Source organism: Venturia canescens, chromosome 1, assembly GCF_019457755.1.
Source record: "Venturia canescens isolate UGA chromosome 1, ASM1945775v1, whole genome shotgun sequence".
In the NCBI taxonomy this organism is placed as follows: Eukaryota; Metazoa; Arthropoda; class Insecta; order Hymenoptera; family Ichneumonidae; genus Venturia; species Venturia canescens.
The window spans coordinates 36727921-36753571 of NC_057421.1; the positions used below are offsets into that span (position 1 = coordinate 36727921).

A 25651-nucleotide genomic window follows, 5' to 3' on the forward strand; every position below is an offset into this window, starting at 1 on the left:
TCGAGCAGAATCGAATTCTCGAATATACTGCGGTATATGATCGATTCGACTCGCCAAGTGGACTGGAGTTTGTGCTCAATTCCGGATTAAAAAAAACTCTCAGTGATGACAAACCTACTTTTTCAACTTGCAAATATTCACTGATATCACCCATGATGCTATGAATACTAACTGGATCGTTTGTTATTTCAAAATTATAGGATTCATCAACGAATCTTTAATAGATACGACACGCCTATAGTTGATGTGTGTTAACGATGGGCATGGGGACAAATCTTGAAAAAACATAAAATTTTTTCCTAATGATATGGAGGAAGCCGTGCATGACAAAAATGGTGGATGGTATGAGTCAAAATCATGGACACTTAGAGTGATTGTGTTTTAAGTATATAGTTATAGGGCAAGTGTGTTTTGTAATATTTCCTGTTAATTTCGTACGGTGACGTTTTTAACGCCCCATTTATTGAAAATTTGAGAAATGCTCAAGTGTTTCAAGTAATTTCCGGATAAAATATTTCGAAGCAACGTGAGTTTTGGAAGAGAAATAATGTTGACTCTATGGAAGAGATAGACTGTTGTGTATCACGAAAGCGTCGAACGTTATCAATTTCGTACGAAGATAATTTATTATAGAAATAGACTTTGTATCATGTTATTCTTTATTCTGAATAAAAGTTTGTCCATTGCTATTCTGTATGTCACTACGCGAAAAGTATACGTTAGAAAGTTTAAGACTCTGAAAGGCGTATATAGGTACGAGTATTTCACATGAAAAAGCAGCCAAAAGTATAGACTGCTAATGGAAGACACGTGACGAGAGGATTGGGATATTCACCGAGAGAGGTCACGGCGTTCTTTCAAAATGGCGAAAGCTCGTTGCACGAGGTGAGAGAAAGAGATATATGACACTGGGACGAGCGTGGAATACAACATATCGGTTTATGCTGGTGGGATTCTTACTCAACGTAATATATAACAATAGTCCAATAGAAAGACGTTTTTGGGGCTTGAGGGAGAGCGCGGAGGGGGTCAGGGGGCGAGAACCACCCCCGTTACAATACAGAGTGTCGTCCGGCTTCTTCAAACCTTTTCTCCATCGTTCGTGTACGGGTAGAGATCGGCGTGCACACACAAACTCGAGACACACGTGACGTATTGAACTCGTGTACAGGAAGTCAAACAGAAATGGAAAATAAAAATAAAAACATAAAATAGAAAAGTATAAAGAAAAGAATAAGAAGCGAAAGAAGTAAGGCGAGAGTCACCCGCGATTTTTCCGAGTGTCGACGACGAGTTTTGTCCCACCACTCACTCTTTCTCTTTTTCTTCGTCTTTTAGGCCCCTTATATCTCTATATCTATTTCCTTCTCTCGCAAGTTCCAAGCTCGTGGATCTTTTGATACCGCGCTCGCGTCGTCGCTCGTAGCCAACGGGGGGTTTTCGCTTCACGTATTTTCGTGGCACTGAGATTCGTCGTCTTTGGCGAGCTGCCCCCGAGAGGCGCTGCGACCCTCCAATATTGATTTTCTGACAATGTGGAGAATACACACACACACACACACACACACACACACACACACACACACACACACACACACACACAGAGGAAGAGGGAGAGAGAGAGAGAGAGAGAGAGAACCCTATGCCGGTATAGCTGTGGCTCGCTTGCTATCGGCCTCTTCTCGCTCCCTGTACGGATGCTGCTCTCACGCGGTGTGATGCTGCGGTATCTGCCGCTGCTATGTTCCTCCTATGATATCCTGACACTGCCAGCGCCTTCGATTACACAGTCGCTGTCATATTATATATTGTTGCTTGTGCTTCCAACTCGATAATATGTTTTCATTATCCCCAGGCTACTCAACGAAAGAATAATTCAATTAATAAATAAACTAAAGAAAAATTATTTCGATTATCTTCCCCGGTATTTGCTTGTACGTTTTACAAATTTTTTGACAATTTTGCATAGACTGACAGAGAGAAAAAAAATATTGGCTGAACAAACGTCGTCTCCGATGCATATTATCTATTAACTTCTCGTAATTCTCATTTTTCATGGAAATCACTGACACATATAGTTGTAAATCCCGTAGAAATTGTTTTCTGGATTTTATGAAGAAGTGATTTCACGCTAGTGGCACAACCATCAACGCCATTAACAACCAATAAAATGTTTTTGATGCTATCATAAATGCAGATAAATTGCGCGAAACAACAATATGGGATCATACAAATCATCATTCACATATACATAATTATAGATTTTTTTATGTTAATATGTTATTGAATTAAGAGAGAGAGGGTGAATGTTGAGACAACGTTTAGACGAAAATTTAACTTCAATTTTTGGTAAATTATTCGGTTGAGAAGCCCATTCATAAAACTCTTGTGTCGTTGTGACTTGCTGATTAAAAGGTAACTGAAGATTTGCTCTGCTAGCAGCCATCCTTTTCACTATCCCACCTACACCATTACAAGGCCCCTTACCGCATATTAATGTTAAATTTTCGTCTAAAACTCAGTATAAATTAATGGAGAAAAAATTGTTGAATCGTTTTATGAGTGTTAAATCCATACCCAATACACAACCACAATAAATTCATTCTGCCACACCGAACACTGATAACACAACTATATCGTAAAAAGACTTTCTAGATGAAGGGAAATAAAAACGCATAGTATTCAATATAATAAGAAATAAAAGAATAAATCTGTAATGATAGTGAATCAAGTAAGATGTAAAATATAAGAGAAAAGTTATGTGTTCTGAGACTGATTGAAGGTAGTACGTGATCTTAGAAGAAAAACGAATCGAAATGACAGAAAAATATAAGGTTTTTAATATTTTTACTAGAAGTTATTTGAAGCCCATCTTGCAACATGGCTCAAAAATGTTGTTTTCTAACATAGAATTTTGTGAATTTTTTTGAAAAAAATCGAAAGTGTGACATTGAACGAAAAACCAATTTTTTGACTAAAAATAGCCGAAAAAGCATTAAGAAAAATTATTTTTCCGTTTTTTAAATTTTGTTTAGAAAGAGCGTTAAAAATAAAAAAAAAAATTACCCGTATTAAGTGACATTATCATAATTATAGTCAGAGATATATATTTTTTAAGCAAAAATCGATAACTCCGGAATGGGTGGAGATAACAAGCTAAAAATTTAGCTAAAGACTTCTTTTTACATGTATAAAAACATACTAAAAAATTTAAAAAATCGGAAAAGGTCACCGATGCAACGTCGTTGAATTGACATCGAATCATCTACATGTATCCTTTAGGATACACATTTTAAGAGTGACTCTTCCATAAGACCTGCGTTAGAAACCTAGACTTTGACATTTTTTTCCTTTCTCAAATGATCTGAAATTTCGCATGCGTCAATATTGTTAATTCAACTATAAATACTAAAAAAACTTTTTTCTGGTCTGTAGGCATTTGTTATCGAGGATTCTTAAAAAACAAAATTTTTACGCTAGACGTTGTAGATTTGAGCACAGCAGACGCTACTATTTGGAATCGTCGAAAATCCATTGCGTATGTGTGTCTGCTACGTTCATTCTAGATACAGTATAGAGGTTGTTATTGAATTTTAATGGAAGGAAAGTTTTTGTAACATTCATATGAACAAAGCTACATACGGGTTCAATGAGAATCTATTGAACTTTGTGTAATCATTAATCCAATAAAAGTGGAAATAAACCGTAGGAAAATAATTTGCTGATTCAAATAAAATATCAATGGTGGATATGACTGCGTGTGGAAACTTTTATTATTGGTATGATTATTATTATTATTATTATTATTAGACCATTTTAAGCAGCTTGGTACAATAAAATTGAAAATGGGAATTTTGTTCATATCGCTCGAGTAATTGGTATTGGAAACTTATTCAGAGAAATGACAAAAAAGCTTTTAGTTCCAACAGATTAGCTTTTGTGCACCAAATGGTGACGTATTTATTCAAGATGATGTATCTCACATTGAGTTATATATACATATACATAGACATAGGAGGATGCATAAATACTCATACACCTGGATATACGAAAGGTCAAGCCCACAACCCGATTCACCCCTTTCCGCCTATTGCTCGACCGTTCTCAAACCATAATCCACAACCTCTGCTCTCAACGTGCAGCCTCCGGGCGAATATTCTCCCTCGTTCCTTTCGCATTCGTGAAATTTTTCGAAGCACACACTACAGGGAAAAATTGCACGGTCAGTATATGCGTCACTCCTGTAAGAGGACTGGGGATAAAAAAGGACCGGTGTGTGAGACGAACTGGCAGAAAATACTGAAAATTCTTTTCAACCATCCGAGAAAAAAGCATCTTTTTCCCTCTCTTTATATCCTGATGGAAGTTTTTTCTCTCGTCGTGCTTTGCGAACCAATAATAATCTAGGAAACGTTTCATTGCTTCTCGTTTTTTTTCTTCTTCCAGATACTTTTCTTTCGTAAGACCGCCTCCCCGCCCCGGGTGCTACTAAGATCGACGGAAATATATTTATTCGAGATTGATACGTGTTTATTTTCGATAAAGAGGCAATATCGAGCATTAAACTTCGACGGAAATTGAAATATCATTTTTCCCTCGCTATATCTCCGTACCCGTATTTTTTACGTGTGTGGAATAGCGTGATAAGAAATACCGTCGAAAAATCCACCGGTTCATTATCACAGCAATTTATACGACATTCGAGTACCCTAATGAACGATACTAGTATTTTAGATGTGAATCTATCTATACCTCGTGTATAAACTTCCCTGTATTTATCAACTTACATTATTCAGTACTATTCGTGTGCACATACCCGGAAAAATCTCTCTCCGAGTATTGAACATTAAAGTTGAAAGAAAAGCCATAATGAGCCTTTCTGTGTTAATTTTCAACTTCGACCCAACACCATACGAAAACGCATCCACCAATTTAAATTCTAATGTGATTCTACGAATTTAACGGGAGCTTTCATTTTATTAATGTAAGATGTATGTTGAACTACTTATAAATGTTGTTCACATAAATTGTAATAAATAACACATTTTCATTCGTCTATTTTGATATTTCTCTCGCTTCGACGGCCTCTACAGGAGATTCAACGCGGTTTTTACGAATCGGAAGACAAAGGCACTTGGCTATTCTAAGTAACTGCCTTGCGGCTTACTCCTCTTTTCACCCTACGCTCGACCCCATCTCCTTTTCATCCCGACCTCCTTCCCGTCTATCTTTCTCTCTCACGCTTTTTGTCAGTGCCGAGTTCTGGCAAGCGGAAGTTCAGTGAGAAAGTTGCCACAGAGCAAAATCCCTGAATCGTCGTCGTTCTCTCACCGAGACGGATTACAACTTTTGTCGCACGGGGATGCACGAGCGTCGGACTGAACGTGAAAGGGACACACGCCATTGCCTAACGACATTAAAGACACTCCCTGGTCCTACGGAAATTTCCCGCACCCTCTTTTTCTCACTAGAGAACTTCATTATGAATAACCTTAAGTCTCTCACAGTTTGAACACATGCGTCCGAATATCCTGAGAAAGTAAATAATCTTTAGCTTGTTCGGGCAAGAACTTTTGACATTTCATAAATGCTCGTGGGAGTATTTGTGAAATTAAATATATGCGAATTATTATTTTATATAACGTTAGCTGATTGAAGCGTGTATTCAGTACACTCGTTGGCTTACACGAGGAGGAGATATCCCTTTACAGACACTACAACGCAAGAAATCTGAGAGCAATTATTCATAAGAAAAAGACATTTGAGAAAACGTCAAAAAGTCAAAAACTCAAACATTATTGAGATGTAAAAGATAGAAATTCATTTTTTTCAGAAATCAATGAAAATATGAATTTCTTACGAAACATTGAATGAGTTTACGACAAATCTGACGATATTAAGAATACTTATTTGTTTAGAAATATAACGGTATCAAAAGCCACGTTTCGTGACACAAGAAAATCTGAATATTTGTTTTTTGAACGCTTTTGAATGCTGGATTTCAAAAGCTTTATCGTTCACTGATATTTTCCTCGTCGCTTTTTCATTGGAATTGTTCCTGCGTTTAAGCAAAATATAGATACACGTACCAACTTACACGGGTCAGCGCATTTATGTCACGAGACAATATTTCTGCGGGACGAGGACGAATAAAATATGTTGCTCTCCAAAGATGTATCCTTCTGGGAGAAGCTGAGGGCAAGGACGGAATAAATCCGAGGAGATCGTAAATATTTTTACACGAGCAGGATAAAAGTCGTAATTTTATATTCACGAGTCTTAAAGTTTATTACGAATTTTTTGCTTACATTGAAACGAAAGAATCTTTTTGTTTACATCATCAGTTCATATTCATAGCGAAGATTTATCTCTCAGTATTTTTATAATTCGATCGAGATTCAATGAAAGATCATCTACATAGTTTTTGTGATTTTCGGACATATGTCCAAGGTAATGATGATAACGTGTGTACGTAGAATATTCTTTTGCTCACGAAACTCATGACTTTTGGTGTGCAACTGATTTAAATAATCAGTAGGTCGAATTTTCACGCACATGTAAAATAACAGCGATGAAGCCCAAAGTTGCCACGATTTTTGACTTTTCTTCAGCGATATCGTGCCCTCATTTCACCAACGCAACGATAGTACAATCGGTCCAAGCTCTGAATCTGTATTCAAAAATGTTTATAATGCTATGGATATGAAACTTTCAGATAGCAACATGAACGCTTTGTATTACCGTCGAATGGTATCTAAATCAGTTTAACATATGATGCATAATGTAAACGGTGAATTTCCAAGAAGCCGAAGTAAAAATGTCACCGTGTGTGTACTTCAGCTTCCGGAAAATTACCGTTTTCTCGGGTGTAAAAACATTCTTCCTCTTTTTCGCTATGAGTGTTCAACTTTCTGTTCAGACGAGCGTTCAAATGCGAATTATTCACGTACTTTATTTGCCCGTCAACGCTCACGGAAAGAGAAATGTTGGGACTACGGTGAGACGCGGGTTGGAACGGATGACGAAGATACGAGGGTGAAACTTCTCTGGAAGATCTTTTCAATCAGGGCGTGAACTATAACTGCGTCTTCGCCCTTTGCAGACGGTGTACTTTTTTCTTTGGCACTCGGTGTTTTTAGTTTATGAAATATCTAACTGAAAATAACAAGCTTTGGTGATTCACTTGAAGTTGAAGACATTTTTATTACGTTACAATTCAAATTTTCTGAAGCATTTATCGTATAACTATAGAGCGATACGAATCGAATAAATTAGAATCCTTTTATAAGATTATCTACTAGTGTATACCGAAAAGGAATCCTGCGATGAAAACTTCGTGTAAAACTCTTTCGAAACAATTTTATCCAATTGGATCGTATAATTTTTGTAATACGATGATTGCCGTTTTAAGAGATACTATTAATACAACGAAACCGCATTTGAGAGGTTACCATGAGATGAGATCTCTCCTCTTACTGGCAAGTTAACATTTTATGATTCGTGGATTTTTATGTCGATTACACCGGCACACAAAAAAAAAAGTGGTCAGTATCTTGACCCTGACCCATCACTCTCTACATATTTTGGCCCGCTGAATCCGAATCTGGGGTCAGATTGGCCAATATACCTCCAAAATTTCGAGTAAATTCCAAAAAACCGCAAAAATTGCGGAAAATCGCTGTTAAAACCAAGATAAAAGTTCAAAATGGGTCAAAATCGCTACCATGAGTATGGGAAAAGTTTAATTGATCTAGGCAGAGTAGGCTCTTTTTGTATTTTGATGCGGTGAAACCGAATCCAGAGTCTATTTAACTCGTACGTCTCAAAAATTTTGCGTCTATTTAAAAAAACGGCTAAAAAGATTTTTTACGAATTTCGAGGGGCCCAAACCGAATCCAGTGACTAGTAGTCCCGTTCATGTATACTTCCGTCGAAGATCGTGAAAAATAGCAAAAAAATGTCAAAAAATAGTTTTTTAAATGGTTTAACCATGCATGATTCGTCTTCAACTGTATAAACAAAAAAAAAGATCTATAAATTTTGTATGCAATAAACTAGAAACTGGGAAAAATTGTATAAAAATGTTGTATATAAAATTATTACAGCCATGATTGTTCTTTGATTTGAATTTTGCTTAATTGATTTTTTTTTTTTCATTTTCTGCAGGTAATGAGAAGAAAAAAATGGGTGGGGGTCAAAAATTAGAACGACAAAATAGCTTCTGTATATCTATAAATGCATATATAGATATACAGAATGCCTTGTTCGCTATTTTGTCGTTCTAACTTTTGACCCCCACCCAGAAAAATCTTCATCGATTTTAAATCGTCCTCCTCTTGTAACGGATTCTTTTCTCTTTAAATGACCTATGCAACGGGTTTCCCTTCCTCTTTATACAATCTGCTATCAAATTGACACTTCACCTTCCTTGATACCGATTCTCCATTTCGCCGATGTCTTAATGAAATCTTTCTCCTAGTTCTTCATTTGGATCTCCAAGGTTTTCAAGAAAGTAGTCGAGGTGGGAGTGCAGAAAGTGCAGTTTGAGATTTTCCAAATTTTTAATTTTCTAACAACTCTTCAACAAAATTTTGGTAATTCTCATTTTTCTTATTTCCCAGAAAGTTCTGAGAAACGTTTTTGAAACTTTGCCATGTTGCCTTTTCAGTATCGTTCATTTTTTTTATGAAATTTCCCTCTCCAAATAAAGTACGAATTTGTGGTCCATTAAATATAGCCTCCTTTAATTTCAGATCACTCATCGCGGAAAACTTTTCTCCCAAATACTGGAAACAATCGCCATCTTTGTCCAGAGCTTTGACATACTGCTTTATAAGCCCAAGCTTAATGTAGAGTGGTGGTAGCACATATTTCGAAGAACCGATCAATGATGTTCGTATGACATTGTTGCGGCCTAGATCGAAGTTTGTTCTTGTTTGCCATCCTTTCTGAACATAATATGTTCTTTCCTGTCTCTACTGTTCCATAAACATAAAAAGCAGGGATTTTTTGTGAAACCCGATTGTTGATCTAAGAGCAGTATTGCAATTTTGAGATTGCCACAAATTTGCCATTGATGTTCCGAGTACTTTATTTTCCCCAATACGATTTATTAATTTTCGTAATTTTTTTTCAGCTTGGTCGAGTGAGTTATTGGAATAGGAGCATATGTATTTCCGTTGTGGAGTAGAATGGCTTTAGGATTTCTTTTTGACGAATCAATTAAGAGTCTCCACTCATCATTTTTGTAACTCTTTCTCCCTGTCACGATAAAAGTAAGCTGATGTTCTTTTTGATGGCAAGTTTTTCTTTTTCAATCCTAAATCTTGGCAGTCCTAAATCTTGTATGATCATTCAATTCTTCTTGGTTGAAGGATTCGAGAGCTTTGCTTTCATCATCTGGGAGATAATCGCCATGCTCGGAATTTTCAGCTTGATAGATCTCGTCAACTTTCATTGCTATCTCTTCATCAGAAAGTTCCATATCCATCGGTTCAATAGTTACGATTTCGTCCATAGCCACTATTTTTGCTGATTTCTGGACTGAAGAAACGTTGGCGTGCACAATTTTCACTTTTGGAATTTTTCATGAAACCAGTGATATGGGTCATACAAAAATGGGAGTTCTCTTGACCACTTTTGATTGGTGATTGGTGCAGACCACATCATAGGTTTTGTGAATTGCAAGTACTCTTGCTTTCTGGACTAGCGTATTAACATTGTCTTACACCGACCACGAACTGTATGGGGTATCCAGACCGCATTTTAGTCTGCTATTTTAATATCGGAACAAATCTCAGATTCAAATTCAGCAGATCAAATTACATGAAAAACAAACCCGATTAAGATCGACGACAACTTTTATCATGCTTTTAACAGCGATTTTTCGCAACTTTTGCGGTTTTTTGGAATTTACTCAAAATTTTGGAGATATATTGACCAATCTGACCTCGGATTCGGATTCAGATTCAGTTCAAGGTACTGACCACTTTTTTTGTGTGACGGTGTTATCAATAACCCGTGAAAAACGGCACCATTGGCCCAAGCTTGGTGCAGTACCGCGCCAACTATACGCGATGGTTGGACGACCGTTGGCAATATAACTCGGCCAACCGTAGCACCACGGTTGGAGTGATAGCTACGGTCCTACGGTAGGCTAGCGCTTGGGACCAGTATCGGCCCAGCGTTAGTTTGGACAACGGCCCAACGCTGGGCCGGTGTTTGCCCAATGCTAGCCCCACATTCACTCAGCGTCATTCCCCAGCGAATGCCTGTTATCGATTATTTAATTAAATAATATTTATTTTCAATCATGCTTATTTTATCACCCTATACAATTATCCGTCATTGTGGAAATTTTAATTAGTTAAAAAAAAAACAGTTCTTTATATTTTCTTTAGAGTTGAAATTTTTCAGAGGGGATTTGAACTGCCTACCTACAACTTTCCTACCTAATGCCTACCTAGTTTGTCCGAGACGCTAACCACTACACTATCGACTACTTCCTATTTTTGTATCAACATTCTCAAAATAAAATATTGGGCCCATTCTGGTATTGTATCATATGTGTACATATTGAAATCACTTTTTTAATTCTCAACCGATTTAGACCAAATTTGGTACACAACTGTAAAATACCCGGAAACAAATTTTCATGTAATTCGATAACTTATTAGCTCGTACGAGTTTTGATAAGAAAATTGAAAAAAGTTTATCCTTCAGCCGATTAATAATATTAATAATTAATATGACTATATTTATAATTATGACTATATATTAATATAGTCAATTATATTAATATATATAGTCAATATATATTAATATGACTATATATTAATGACTATATTAATAATTAATAAAGTCGAAAAAATTAAATGACTAATCTGTATATTATTAAAAGATACACGGCCCGTCTTGAATCTTTCTGCCTATACTTTACCTCAATACTTAGCGTCAAGACGCTGCCGCGTCTCTAGATTATTATTGTTATTATTATTGATATTATTGTCGTTATTATTATTGTTATACAAGAAATCTTAATTCATTTGCAATATCAAAAAAATGAAGATAACACAACATGTATCCACTAAATATTATATATACTGAAAAAAAAAATTGCTTCAAAGAGTCGATTATTATTTGGTGAGTGCGAGCAACAAAATATTCTTGGATTAATAACAACAAATTGGTTGATGAACAACTAATGGATGACCAGAAGTTGATCATCAATTGCTGCCGTTGCAAGACAGTGCTGGCTGAGCCTAGGCTGATGAGCGGATACCGATTGTATATCTAACAATATAGCAGGTACAGATTTTAAAAAATAAGGCGAGCAGTATTAACCCGAGGTATGGGACAATGATGGCCTCCAACGGTTGGCTGCCAGTCATGAACCGACACCGGCCCAAGCGTGGGCGATTGTCGGGTGCCAATGCTCAAATTCTTCATTGGCTATAAGCGTGGGCAAATATGCTGGCCCATGCTCGGGCCCAACGTCGAGTCCCAACGGTTGGCTGCCAGTTATAAACCGACACCGGCCGAGGGTTGGCTGGTTGTCGGGTCCCAATGCCCAAGTTTAGCATTGACTAAACGTGGGCAAACATGCTGGCCCGTACTCGGGCCCAACGCTGAGTCCCAACGGTCGTTTACCCAGTATCGAGCCAAGCATCGGCCATATGGTAAGCATCGGCAATTTTTTCACGGGAAGTGCGACCGTGCTGGCTATTGGGAATATCTTTGAATAATTAATTTGAATGCCCCTTCGCCTCAATGTATGAGCAACCTCTAAATGAGGACGTGTATCACTGCGCAAACGATTTCGAAAATTCAGTAGGGAATATTGATTGAGTTGAAATGGACATAAACGTGTAGCCTTCCACTATTCACATTATGCCATATATTACAGGCATATAGAGCAAAGCACAGCCTATAAATAATCATTAAATGTGTATACTCATAATTTTGGTGGGTGGATTGAAATAAACTCAAACACACACGAGCCTATAGCCAGCATAATTGGCATTTAATGTGACAGGGTTCTTTTCCTTCCAAGAGATACCGGAAGTAGCACTAGGTATTGCAATTATACGACTTAATTCATACATAATGAATATTAATTGCTATGTCATGAAAGTAAGTGTCTTTGCAGATGTTTATCTTTATTTGTATTTTTTATCGTTAATTTGCTCTTTCCAACATCAAAAAAGATGGCGGTTGAAGAAGTTCGAGAATATTTTATTCGTATTGGTCGTCGATAAACCATTGATACTTGAGAGAATGGTGACAAAAATGGTTGTCAGGAACAAATTAAGTTAACTAATCATTTGTTATTTCATTGTTCGATCAATTTTCAGTCTTCTTCCTCATCGTCTCTAACATAAGCCGCCTAAATCTGCTTGAACTTGTGTTGCAGGGATTTGTGCTTCATATATCTCTTACTTATCCTGATCCTGAGCTTACCTAAACTTGACCTTACGCAACTGCGATTGAAACGCAATCGCAGCGACCCCTGTTAGGTCTAAGTCGGTAATAACAACAGATCCTGGGCATAATCATATTCCTAAACGTACGAAAATTCGCGCAGGACTCCAAACATCCATAACGTTAAAGTCAGATGAATGAATTGTTTACTTACTCGTACTCTCCTTAACTATCCTAACCTTCAATGAACTTTCGTCACATCCATGTTTCAACGAATCGTTTCCAGACAAATCATAGAATTTTCGAATTCAACGATAGAACTGAGTGGACTCAGATGAGCGTTTATATCGCTCAACAGTTACTCAAACCCTCAACGACCGGTGTCATTGACCATATACGACCGGGCGGACACTAAAATTTTCAACCACTTGATCGCTTCCGTACACGTAACTACTGCGGCTATTCAGATCTCGTTGAATATATATTTGTTTGCGTACACATGCATGTCCAACGAGATCCGGGTACCTACTACATAATTCCTGAGCTCTCTGTAGCCGTGCTAAGACAAGCTTGATGGTAGTACGTATATGCATCTACGCTTAGCTGAAATGTATGAGTGGCAAAATGCATTCATGTACGAGTTGTTTTTGAATAGATGACTTGCCACTTGCTGAACTGTTGACTGGATTCAACATACCATGAAATATTATTTTAAAATCGTGTTCTATCTGATCATGTAACGGATTTTGCGCATATTTTTTCTTTTTAATTTGGCGAAGTTCAACACCGAATATTCGAAAAAAACGCTCAACGCGATCGAGAATCACGGGAAGCAGAAAAGTACTGCCCACTCCAATACGGAGAATAGTTATTATTTCATTCAAAACATTTTTGACGAGCGCATGCAATGATTGAGGTCTCGGACAAACTAAGGAATTGCTCAACCGAAACTGGCAGTCAAAATCCCCTACTATTAACGAATATATACTCTGAAATACTTGATGCACGTTTTCGTTTAAGTCCCCTTAATTTACGAGGAGGATGCGACATCCGCAGTCGTTTGGTTATCGATAGTTATCCAATGTTTGACCGGATACGACATTAAAAATAGTAAAGAGTCTCTCTGCATGACTGAATAACTATGCATACACACGCATTAACATAATATGTATGTATGGATTTGTATCTGTATACACACATGTGTATTGGGTGCCCCGCTTAGTATGGGATACATAGTGAGGTACCAGAACGAGAGAGGATTCATCGCCTGGTAAACTGCCGCACGCTTACGTTACTGCTCTACGTGAAGTTCCCCTTTCCGGGAACACAGCTCGAGTCGTGTACATCGAAATTGGACGGGAAATTTAGTGTTCGTAGCGCTAGCTTTCTCTCTCTCTCTCTCTCTCTCTCTATCTCTCTCTTTCTCTCTTTCTCTCTCACACACACATCCCCTGCACGAATCTCGGGGATTCCCTTGCATCTCTCAGGTTCTTCCCTCTTTCTTACTTCTCTTTCCTAATCTCGCTTGCCCTCTCTTTTTGTGCGCTATAAATGTCTCTTCCGGCTCCAGCACCTCATCCATCCCACCGCCTCGGTAGCGCTCTACGCCAGTGCAGTGCTGCAGTATCACGTCGTCTTTTCGCACGTTTTCGCGTTCTTCGGCAGGGCCATGAACAAATACGTGTGCAGAAGGAATTACGAAAGGTATGGTGATACACACATTTGGCATTCCTCACCAACTCTACCAACGTTCTGCCCTCTCGCCCCAAGGGAATTCGTCCATTATTTTTCACGTCATCGTTTCAAACCTCGACGACAATCATTTACCTTTTGTCACTTTTTTTTACTCGTTGACTTTTAGAGTGATTTTTCTATTATTTACAGCCAGATTTCTTCCAAGTCGACAGAAGAGACTGTCTCCCTTCCAATCTCATTATGTTCAGATTCTATATACTGGAGTTATGAACTACAATTGGATACACTGGAATAATAGTGCAGTCGAGTACAATCGAAATCTATAAATCAAATATTGTTCGTATTGATTGTGAACTCGTATCACGTGGATTTTCCTCCCGTTTTCTGTACACGAACGTACAATTATGCAAACAAATGAGTATTCAGTTGCATATCGATAATCTTTTTGCTCGTTAAGTGTACACTCCCTACGCAGTCTTTTTGGCCGCTCAATTTTCTTATCTCTCGAAGAAATACGAGAACGACGTGTGGCATGAATGATTATTCCCTATAGCAATTGCGATCCATTCAACTAATCGTAAGTCTTTATGAAGCTTTGATCACAAATCGTTTTGAGTCATAATTAATATTATGTAATCATAACGAAGTTTAACCGTTGAGCAAAATGTTTTCAATTGTTGCGGAACACACCGTCGCAAAATATGATGATCGAGATACTTTTTGTAAATATTGAAACGAAGTCGAGCACGCGTATAAGGGTTTCTATTCGTTTTGAAATTGTATTGAAGGTAAGGCAACGTTTGACGAGAATGCATAATTTCGTCTTCAAATGAATGGAAACTTTAGAATAAGCTCGGCATAGTTTTAAATAAACGTTTTCAGACAGAATATGAAAAATTAGCTAAGAGAAAATTCGACACAGATATAATGTAGTTCGACGTAAATTCCTGCGAATTTAAATGGTTCACATCTCATGTTAAAGATCAATCTCACAGTGAAAATTCACTGAAAGAGATTTAGAAAAAGGACGGCATACGATAATTTCTATTTCCTATGAGTACTCTTTGAGAAGAGTAGCTTTGTCGTGAAATACATGTGTAGGTATAAGCGACGCTGTTAGCGCCATCTGCGGAGTTCACGCCATCTGCAGTGAGATTAGTTCGGAAGCAAGCGTCGTTGTAGCAACAACGTACGAAGTGTGTGCAGCCTTGATTGTACGCAATAAAGAAAAGAGAAGAGATAAAAAGCGTATTAATTGCCACCACCTAGCCTCATCGAAAATCCCTGAAAGTCCTACACTCTTCCATGCGGCCAAATAATCTTAGCCCTTAATATAGCTGCTCCTCTTCAATATCACCGCATTGCGTTTGATATAATAACACTTTTTCTTATCCAGACCTGCTCCGATCTTCTCGCTACTTTCATGAGACTTTCTCGCCGGACATCCAAGAGCTTTCCGCAAGCATGAAAAACGGGTTCCAACGCGATGACGGAGGGTCGCTTCACTTCCGGAAACGGTAGACTTTTAGCAAGTTACACAGATACTCACAACTGGGTATTTAACCCCTCCACACTACTATAAATCTAATATAAGTGAGGGAATATATATATTTACTTGAAGATATGGGAGTCAAAGCACCCTCAGTGTTTGGTGAGTTATTCGTCTGCTATATTTTTTATTATTTCGCTCGTTTTCTCCGTTACCGACGAAGCTTGCTCTCCTGAACCTCTTTACGAATCGAATGACCGGTAAAACTTCCACATACTCCTTTCGTTGGCGGGTTTGAACTAAAACCATTGGATACTTCTGGAAAGAAACTCGAGCAAAATTTACGACGATCATTTCAGACGCGCAATGTATATACGAGCTTCGGGTACGCTTCTACGACAAAATGGCCGTCAACAAAACGGAGATCGGGTTACGCGAAATTACCCCAGTTTTGTAGCTTGACCTCTCGTCAATCGGTAAGTAAAGTGTATATTAGAGACAAAATGAGTTCATAAAGATAATTACTGATTGTGAGAGACGTATACTAGTCAAACTATGCCTTCGTATCATGTATATAGATATCGTATGATACCGAATAGTAGTTCGTCAAGTTGATGGTGGACAAAATCGAATGAAATTTTTTGTGGAGCAATAGAAATCTTTGAAAAAATCGAAAAAAAATCGCATTAATGTGAACGTTTTTCAAATCAGCTAAATACGACTATAATTAGAGTTTTTAAATTTTCAGAGACGCGTGGCCCAGAGATGAGATCATTTGCAGTTTTCTGTCCGAATAATTGGACCAGGATAAATAGCTTCCAAATTCACTCCCAGCATAAATAGCATAAATAGTAAATGCACAAATTAACAATCCACCATATAAGTACAAAGTCACCAGCATGAGAGGTAATGTGGACCAAATTTATTTAATTCATTAATCTCATCGATCGTTGACTCAGTCGGGGAAGGCAGCTGAGGTATCGCACACAGATTTCCCACCTTATTCTCCAGGTATGTACTATGTAATTTATTCAGGTGGGCAAACCCACATACATTCCCTCTCAGGAGTTAGCGAGAAGTGGATATGTGTACGTATATATTATATTATATATATCTGCTACGTAGTTTAGTCACTATAGTACGTAATGTAAATATACGACATTACAAGGCCATTGTGCGAAACATAAAAAAAAAATTTTTTTTGTCGGTTGTAGGTTTAGCCATTCAGTTACAATTTTGTCGAGGACAATAATTACATTTATTGAGAAAACTTTAAAGATTTCGGATGTTTCTTATTCTTTTTCTTTTTTCAGGAATTAGCGAGGTTTCGGTGCCGGCGAGCGCTCTCGGGATCGAGCGCTCGCGCCACCGCGGGCGTCGCTAGCTCGCGGGCTCGGGAATTTGGGAAACGTGAGACAATGGGCATTTTCGTGCTCTAGTTCTCACGCTCCCGCGGGTGTCAGCACGTACTGGACACGCAATTCGGGTGCGATCGACGCGACGTGTGGCGCAAGCCCACGGCGCGTCTTCATCGACCTCCATATTGATTTCATCAGTCTTTGATCTGGTCGTACAGCGTGCTGACGTGCTCCGTGTTCTTTATATTTCTTTTCGGTAACATTTCACTGATTTCGGGTTCTCTTTCTAAAAATATTGTGCTCATCGCATTCGAAACTTTATCGGCTACAATTTAAATTTATTTTGGGACCTTTTCACACAGGATTTCTCATATATATTTCGGGATTATCTTTCGGGCAAGCGTGAGCACGCGTTGGCTTTTCTTTCGGTATCGTAGAACGTGTGTTCGATGACGACGACCGGGTCACTTCTCACCGGGCTAATATTCGGGCCAATTATTTATTGTCGGGATATTCCTTCATTGTTCTTTTCATCATCAACATCAAATAAAGAACCATCTTTTTACACATTTTACACCGACCTGCATTGCGTCATTTATTTTCCCACCAACGCCAGATCTTCATGTAACATTATTCCTATTTACCTCCGATTCTACGAAATGTTGTCTGAATTAATAAGATAATCCCGATACGAATATTCCAATATTACGTAATGTTGATTTATTCAAATTCTTCCTTTAACAGTGTTCAGTCAATTCACATTAGAGAACTGATTAAAGAGGCGACACTTTTCATCGAGAGTTCCTTACTGACATAACATGATGGCCGCACGCCAGAATTTTATCCGAGTAATCAAATTTTCAAAATGACGTTCGGAGCCTCTGGATGAACACGAAATCTACCAGACTTTTATGTAAAACTTCGTGAATTCGGCGAATCATCTCTTAGAGATAATAATGTCGTTTTTAACAAAACCGACATAGGTGTTTAATTGATTTTCTTCGTAGGGGCATGATTGGTTTGCCGAGTTGATCCGAACTTTGACCAGCATATACGCTGTAAACTGAAGCTAAACTAGCCCGATTACATCCTCGCCAGCCGCAACCGGGTAGCGTATTGAGTACATATAGACGACGTTCGCAGGAAGATGGACCTACGATGGGTGGTTGGCCTGACCGATATAGAAGCAGAAGGAAGGAGAAAGAATGATGAAGATGCGAACAAGTAAAATGATGAAGAGCGAAGGAGTAGTGAAAATTAGTTCACGTTTGTCTCCTGTTCTAAAATTGATGTATTAATCGGTTCCTTTTGTTGAATGTTTGATATAAATATATCTAATATTACTGAATAAACGTACATGAATTTATAAAAGTAGTAAGTCAGATATGGAACCATACCTGGGCAAAGGTTCAGTATGTAGAGCCTACATTAACACAACTTAATAATGTATGTATGATAAAGTGAGTTATCGATGTGTGACGATATTTTTGGTGACCCCTTTACGATCAGTGAAATTCAATCGAACTCGAAGTCGTTTTAGCTCGGCAATAAGCTCACCGAAGGTTTCAGGCTGCAAATTCATCATTGATTGAATTGTTCACATATAGAATATAGAGTCTGATAAAAAGCTGATGTACGAACAAGGATAAAATGAAATCGGCAGATTTGCATGGTTTTCTAGGAAAAAAATGTATTATTGTGAAATTCTTACTGCGACAGTGGCATTTTCTCGAGGTAAACGGAACTTTGTTAGATGAAATGAAATTGGGACACGATGTCGTTGAAGTGCTCGATATAGTGACTACACTGTTCTAGGATCATTAACATATAATTTCATACAAAATGGAGCTTATAACTTGCATTTTAACAATCCGTTAGTATGAGTAGAAGATCTTACTATTTGATTTGCAAATTAATTTCATATTAGATTCAATATATCGTAGAGGTATATGAAATATAAAGATTTTTGAGCCTCAGTTTCATTTATTCTTCTTATTATTATTGAATTTGTTGATTCTAACCCTTTAAATAATACCGGATTATGCTTGTCCTACCCTACGAACTATATACTATCGGTGAGTTTTTATGCATGCGTGAAGTGTGAGTAAGGATTTCCGGTTGAATCTCACATACGTTCGTGATAAACGGATGTGAATGGTGAAAATGAGAGAGGAGAGAAAGAGAGCCCGAAGCACACAAGGGAACGCATGGCGCGGCATCAGACTCGGTAAACGATTGTAGACGAACACGCTGGAGGGTGTCGCGACCATAAAGGCTATAGCTCCATTTCAGTATTATACGGATCGTCGTGGGACGTCGAAGGTAAATGCTAGCGATGGGCACAGAGAGATAGAGAGATAGCAAAGTATAGGTCTGTATGAGACAGTACTATCGAGACGGATAGCCTTTTGGAACATTGAACGCATCCTGTCCTGCTAAACATCCTCTATTCCGACGACGCTACCGATCGTACGGGAGAATTCCCAGGGAAATTCTATTCCGGCCTTTGGGAATATCCCTCGTGTCCACGGAGCTTGCAAACTCCGTTTGTCACTGTAACGCTATCGTTAAAGCAACCAGGATACGTTGTACGAAAATTTTCGCAAATCCTTCCGACGGATTTCAATTATGTTCGCAAACGATAGCTGAATACATTGGCCCTCAAAATATACGCACTCACCCGAGCGATTGAAAATTACTCATATTTTCATGTTCTATCAACATTCGAATTTATTATGAAATTTATTAAATAAAATTGTTTTATTGTTTCTTCCTGGCGTAGGTGGCAATGAGATTTCATAAAACTTGCTTTTTTTTCTCGACTGCAACACTACATGCATCTGTGATGATAACAGTCGCAAGCTATCACAAGCTCAACGCATACTATATTCTATAGAAGAAAAGAGTACTCGAAATGAAGGAGTGAATTGTTGAAAGAACAAAAGGTTCTTGAGACAAATGTCAAACGACATCTTAATTTGTCCTTTTTTGTTCTGATAGATCGTTCACATCGCAAGAGAGACTATAAGCAAATAAGAATGTTGAAGTCAATTCAGTATGTCAGCTTGCTCCATCTGTGGAGCAAGAGACGTAGTTATGCTCAACACAGAGTAAGGCCTCAAGAGAATGAGGGTTATTCTTCTCTGTATAGCAAAGCTGGGTGCTGGAATTTTTTTTGCTCTTGGTAATCCTCAACTATTCTCCACAAAACCGGAAGAAACTTAACAGTGTCCCTCCCTCCGTCCATCTCTCTCTCTCTCTTCTGCAATCAGGGAACTACTGAAGTTCCAGAAGTCTTTATCATCAGCGAATAGTGTGTATATATTGATATACATCTATATATAATACGTATATATATGTTTATAATGTATATGTTAGTAACGAGACGGAACGTATAAAACCGGAAAGGAAAGGATCACGAGAGACGAACCGTTGGGAGGTTAGATCTCATTGTTCGCGAACGTTAGCGAGGATTCGGAGACCGAATGAAAAAGCCAATGGTTAGGGGCAAGCCACGATCCGGAAGGGTCTCATAGTTAGGTTGGTGTTCTCCTTTCCTGGCATCCGTTAACTTGAACTCCATTCCGCATCGTTTCTGACGAATTGAACCAATCGACTACAGGGTTCCTTGCCATCCAATGCCAGCTCATTTTCGTGATCGGTGTTCGTAGTACACTCGCGGGAACCTCTGTGAATCTGTGGTATGTCACTATCGTACCACTTTCCTACAGCAGAAATCTGTTGAAAGAAAAAACTCAATATCGATTGGATCACATCCTCGCACTACCATTTTGACCAGGGAAAATTGAAGAAATTTTTCAAACTTGGTAGCTGTTCCAACCGAGTTGACGGAGACAGAAGAAAGGGGAATTGAGTTTGAAAAACAGTTCCGTGGATAACGATGCGTTTTTTATTTATCTTTCATTTAGCATCAGCAGAACTCATCTGAAATGGATAGTCAGAAGATTCTCTTAGACATCGTTTGCTCGATTTGTTTTTACTATTCAATGCATAGTTACTAAGAACAAGTTAGATTTAAATTCTCAGAAAATACTATGAAAACCTTTACAATTTAAGGAAGATTCCGAATAAAAAGTGTAATGCCATTGTTCCGTAAATTTGAATAAATGTTTAACATTTACTAACTAGTTGCCTGATCCAACTTAAGGTTCGTCAAAAACTCGTTGAAAGAATTTGATTTAATTCAAGGTCGCTAATGCATCATGATCAGCACGAATGAACTTTGAATGACCCACCAATGACTCTAACGAATTATTGAATGCCCCATTATTTGTCTCTCATGATATCATCAATTTATCGAATCTCATTATAAAACATCGTTTAATACAACTGTGAAAATCTTTTTGAGGCGGATTTTTTTCATAACGAGACAGTAGTTGAGGCCAATTTCAAATGTCGGTATCACGCGCCCCCGTTATTTAACCGAATAAATTGTATTTTCACACAAAACTAATTAATCGAAAACCGTTGTCTTGAGAGGTAACATTTCTGAACTGCAACGTCGCTGGAAACTTCGAGTCTTTCGAGGAAAACTACAACGGGTAGAATAATTACGTGTCAGAGAAAGCAAAAGAAAGAGATAGAAAGAAAAGGGAGAGAAAGAGAGAGGAAAAAGGGAGGGTGACGCAAGACTTTTTGTTCCTTTGAAATTACAGACCCTTTGTTTTCCCTTCTATCAAATGTTCTTTCGGAGATCTCTTGCAACATATATATAAACTAACTACTTAACTGTTTCATCTCCATCCCTATCCCGACGTCTTTGTTTTTTGTTCCTTTCATTCTTTCACACTCTTTCATAGTTCACGAAGGCTTCGTCCTTACGCCGTTAACAATTTTTTCTTGTCGGCTTTTTTTCCTTCCCTTTGCACTCTCTTCCATTTTTTTACCCTCCTCATGCCCGGTTCTCTCGTGGAAACTGCCGACCAACAACTTTCGGAGCTACGCCGACAAGTTAATAGCAAGATTTTTTCCGACCTCTCTCTCTCTCTCTCTCTCTTTCTTCATCGACTCACTTCATCGTAATCCCTGGGCTTTCTGTTCACCAATAATGGATGATATGAAGGCCGAAAATATCCATGCGTTGCTTTACGTCCAGAAACTCGGTCAACTCCATATTAAATATCGATTCATTTGGTTGTGTGTCTATAGGAGAACGGACTTCGAAATCCAAATTTAAACACTTATTTGAATTTTATAAGACAGGCTGTCAACTCGACACCGGGGAAACTCACCACCGCATTATTCACGTATATCCATACATATGCGCGAACAATGCGGTGGTCAGTTGCCCGGTGTCGAGTTGACACCCTGCCTTTTATGAAATACAAATTCATCTTAGAGGAACCTCTGAGATTGGAATAAAACGTGAAAACAAACGCACATGTTTCTCATTTGTATTTTTTCTTTAGTTTTGGAAAGAAGAAAGAATGCTCACAGGGAAGAAAAAAGAAGAAGTTTCAAAAAATATGTATTTGCATCTCAAAGGGTTTCATTCTACGATCAGTACGAGAGATGAGATCTAGAGTCGCGGCAGCGACTCTGAGACAAGTACATTTATGTTATGACGAATTGCTGCCAGAGACTCTTTACCGGAGTGATAGCGTTTCCAATTGTTTTCGAAAATTTTCAAAATTTGTTTCTTTAATAATTAATTAACCATAGCATTTCGGAGAATATTATAGTTAAAATATTTTTTTATTTTATTTTTTCTTTCGATTGCGACCTCTTCGAACTCTGTAGCTTAACGCGTTGAAGAGATATTAATTATTTATTTTTTAATTACATCAAAAAATGGATCTTTTCATTTACTGTTATGGAGTAAGTACTGATCTCGATAGTAAATGGTTTGGAAAGATTATTTTGATTGTGGAACCTTCGTAATCATTATTATTTAGCAATACAAAAATTGTGGTTTTCATTTGCGACTCCACTTGACGTGAGCTCATCCTTACAAAAAACCCATCACAAATGTGGACGTCAGATGGAGATACGAAAAATCCACATAATGAGACTCGAAGGGATTTTAACGAGTTTGCGATAGCGCGGCTGGTAACATCTTTAGGGAAATCCTAGCGTCGCTTCTCTTTTTTCGTGGCTTCGATAAAAATAAAAAGACAGCGGAATAGCGGGACGATGAAGAGAAAGGGAGGAAAAGTAAGAAAAGCATATCTGCATTTTCTCCCGTAGGACATACCGACGAACCATATACACTCAGCGAAAATTGAGGATCTCGAGAAAACACTCGAGTAGTTCGAGCCAAGAGAAAACGCGAAGATAGTCCAGATAACACCCCTTTCCCAACCTTATTGCTCCCTTTTTCCTTTGCCTCTCTTCGTAGATCTCAAGATAATAGAATAAATTCACTGTTTCATTCGCTACCTAACGGAATATAATGTGAAAACGAAATATCTGTTTTCGTATTCTCGAGAATATTATTTCCATTTGCCACTTTATTAAATTATGCAATTTATGCAGGTACCGAAGTAATTGGCAGCTCTCCTAAATATTTTTAACGTTTTATTCGGCTAAATGTACCTAGAAATTAGTTTCAGAGCGGTTCAATTTTCATCACGCACACGTCTAGTAATCCTTGTACTTTTGTATTGAACAAACCATGAAACTGTTTTCCATGCAACAAGAAAGTTAGAATAATACAAGTCGAAGCATATGGAGATCGAAAATCATAGCTTATGCAATATTCGTTTATCCACTAATAAGAAATATCATCGAATTGAAACACTACGTTTCATAATAACTACGGTTTCATAATAATAATTGGTTTCACCAATACGTCGTAGCTGGTTTCGATACTATGTTACCATCGTTCTGGGCACTATATTGTGCTGCATTTATGATTCAACTTTTATATTTCGAACAGAGATTTATTTTCCTACAATTTTTTTTTCTAACGCGTCCAAGATATTTCACTGAAATTGAGAAGATTGTATACTGAATATTTTTCGAAACGATGTGATTTCTCATTTCAATCAAAAGTTCAATTAATCGTAGATGAGATTTCAGTTTAAAGCATTTTACTTTTCCGGAATCTCCACGGCATAATATAGCGATCAGTAGTGGAGTGCGATGAAAAATACTATAGTTCTCGATTCGTAATCGATATAATCATAGTTGGTAATTGTAGCTAGTATATCGATATACAGAAGTTTTGTGTAGTACTGACGGCAACGACATTAACTCAATAGCATAAATAATTACAATCGCTCCTTTTGCTAAACATCTATTTTTTTTTTGCATAGAAATATATTTATTTGATTCCATCAAAATTAATATTGGAGTTTGTTGAGGAAGATACTTCATCGCTTAAAAAAGTTTGTTCTTCTGTATTTTTGCATGGAATACATTTTATTACGAAAATTGAAACAGTTTCCAGCAAAAGCAGCGATATTGTAACAATTTACCACCCAAAGCGTTCCTGATAAAAGCAGCATCAATTTTACGTGTAGTGTGACACAAGTATACATCTAGACAATATGAAATTGAAAGTTAACTCAACTATGCGGAAGTTTTCGGACAATATTCCTCTGATAAAATGATGTAGAAATTACTCGTTTCATAAAGGACTTTCGAAACGAAATACCTCCAATATTATTGATACAAGACCTTTAGTAGAATGCTTTATGAATTTTTTTTTATTATATGATGTTTTCGCTGTCGATGAGTTCACAAACATAAATATCAATAAGCTCATGAATGCATTTCTCCTATGTAATAACAATGTGAGAACAATGACTTCTGCCAAATTTTCATTTCAATCCTGTGAAGGATTGCAGATATTCGACATCGTCATGTTTCTTCTACAGCTCACAACATTCCCTATGTAACACACACCTTTTCTATAACCAGTGTGAGATAAAACAGGGAAAAATAAATTCGATAATTCGATGAAAAAAAAAAAATCATAAAAAAGCAAAAACAAAAAACAGAGTGAGGGATATTGTAGAACAAACCACAAGTGTCAGGTAATACACCTTAGAGCACTAGATTCGAAACTTTGTGCAATTCAAATCTCTTGCGATAAAAATTGTTGTTTTTCTTTTATTACTTTATGGTGTAGCTTTAAAATTTTATATTTGAATGACCTCTGCCGTAATGAAAACAATTTTTTTTTTCATCCGTGAGAATATTACTTCAGTGCTTCCGATGTTTTGGCAGTCAATTTTTTATAGGCTTTGTGATTGTTACGAGGAAAATTTGAGATGTTTTTCAGTTAAAAAAATTTGAATTTGTCTGTAAAGATATGCTACGTGTTTGTGTATAATACAGGAAAGAGAGGTATGCATACTGAGTGAAATATAGAAGCGAAAATGGCGACAGAAGAGTGATGTGGGCAGGAGGTAAGGCCATTCTGGAACATTGGCGTTCGGACGACATGACGATATGACGTAAATGTCGCACCAGCTGCCACATTATACAAACACATATATCCACCCCTTGATATATCTACGTTATCCTCCTGAGTATTAGACAAAAAAAATAGTTATTGAAAAGTAATTGTCCATTAATGAAACCGTACAATTTCTCCGGCCCAATACTCATTGTCAGTGAAGCTGACAACCTTAATTTGCATGTGAAATATAACAAGAAAGGCAAAACAATATAGACAAGGTAAAAAACAATGGAATGTCATATTTGACTGGTCTAAGGAATA

At 37.6% G+C, this 25651-nt stretch overlaps 1 protein-coding gene and 1 long non-coding RNA gene across 4 annotated transcripts in view; one reads left to right on the forward strand and one right to left on the reverse strand.

Annotated features, from left to right (window-relative positions):
• LOC122417151 (agrin-like) overlaps nt 1–25651 on the reverse strand; it is a 351440-nt gene that overhangs the window by 70678 nt on the left and 255111 nt on the right. The gene's annotated exons all lie outside the window — the stretch shown is intronic.
• On the forward strand, nt 17168–18426 carry LOC122417199 (uncharacterized). Its single transcript, XR_006262244.1, has 2 exons — nt 17168–17218; nt 17970–18426. It is a non-coding gene; the product is annotated as an uncharacterized lncRNA (long non-coding RNA).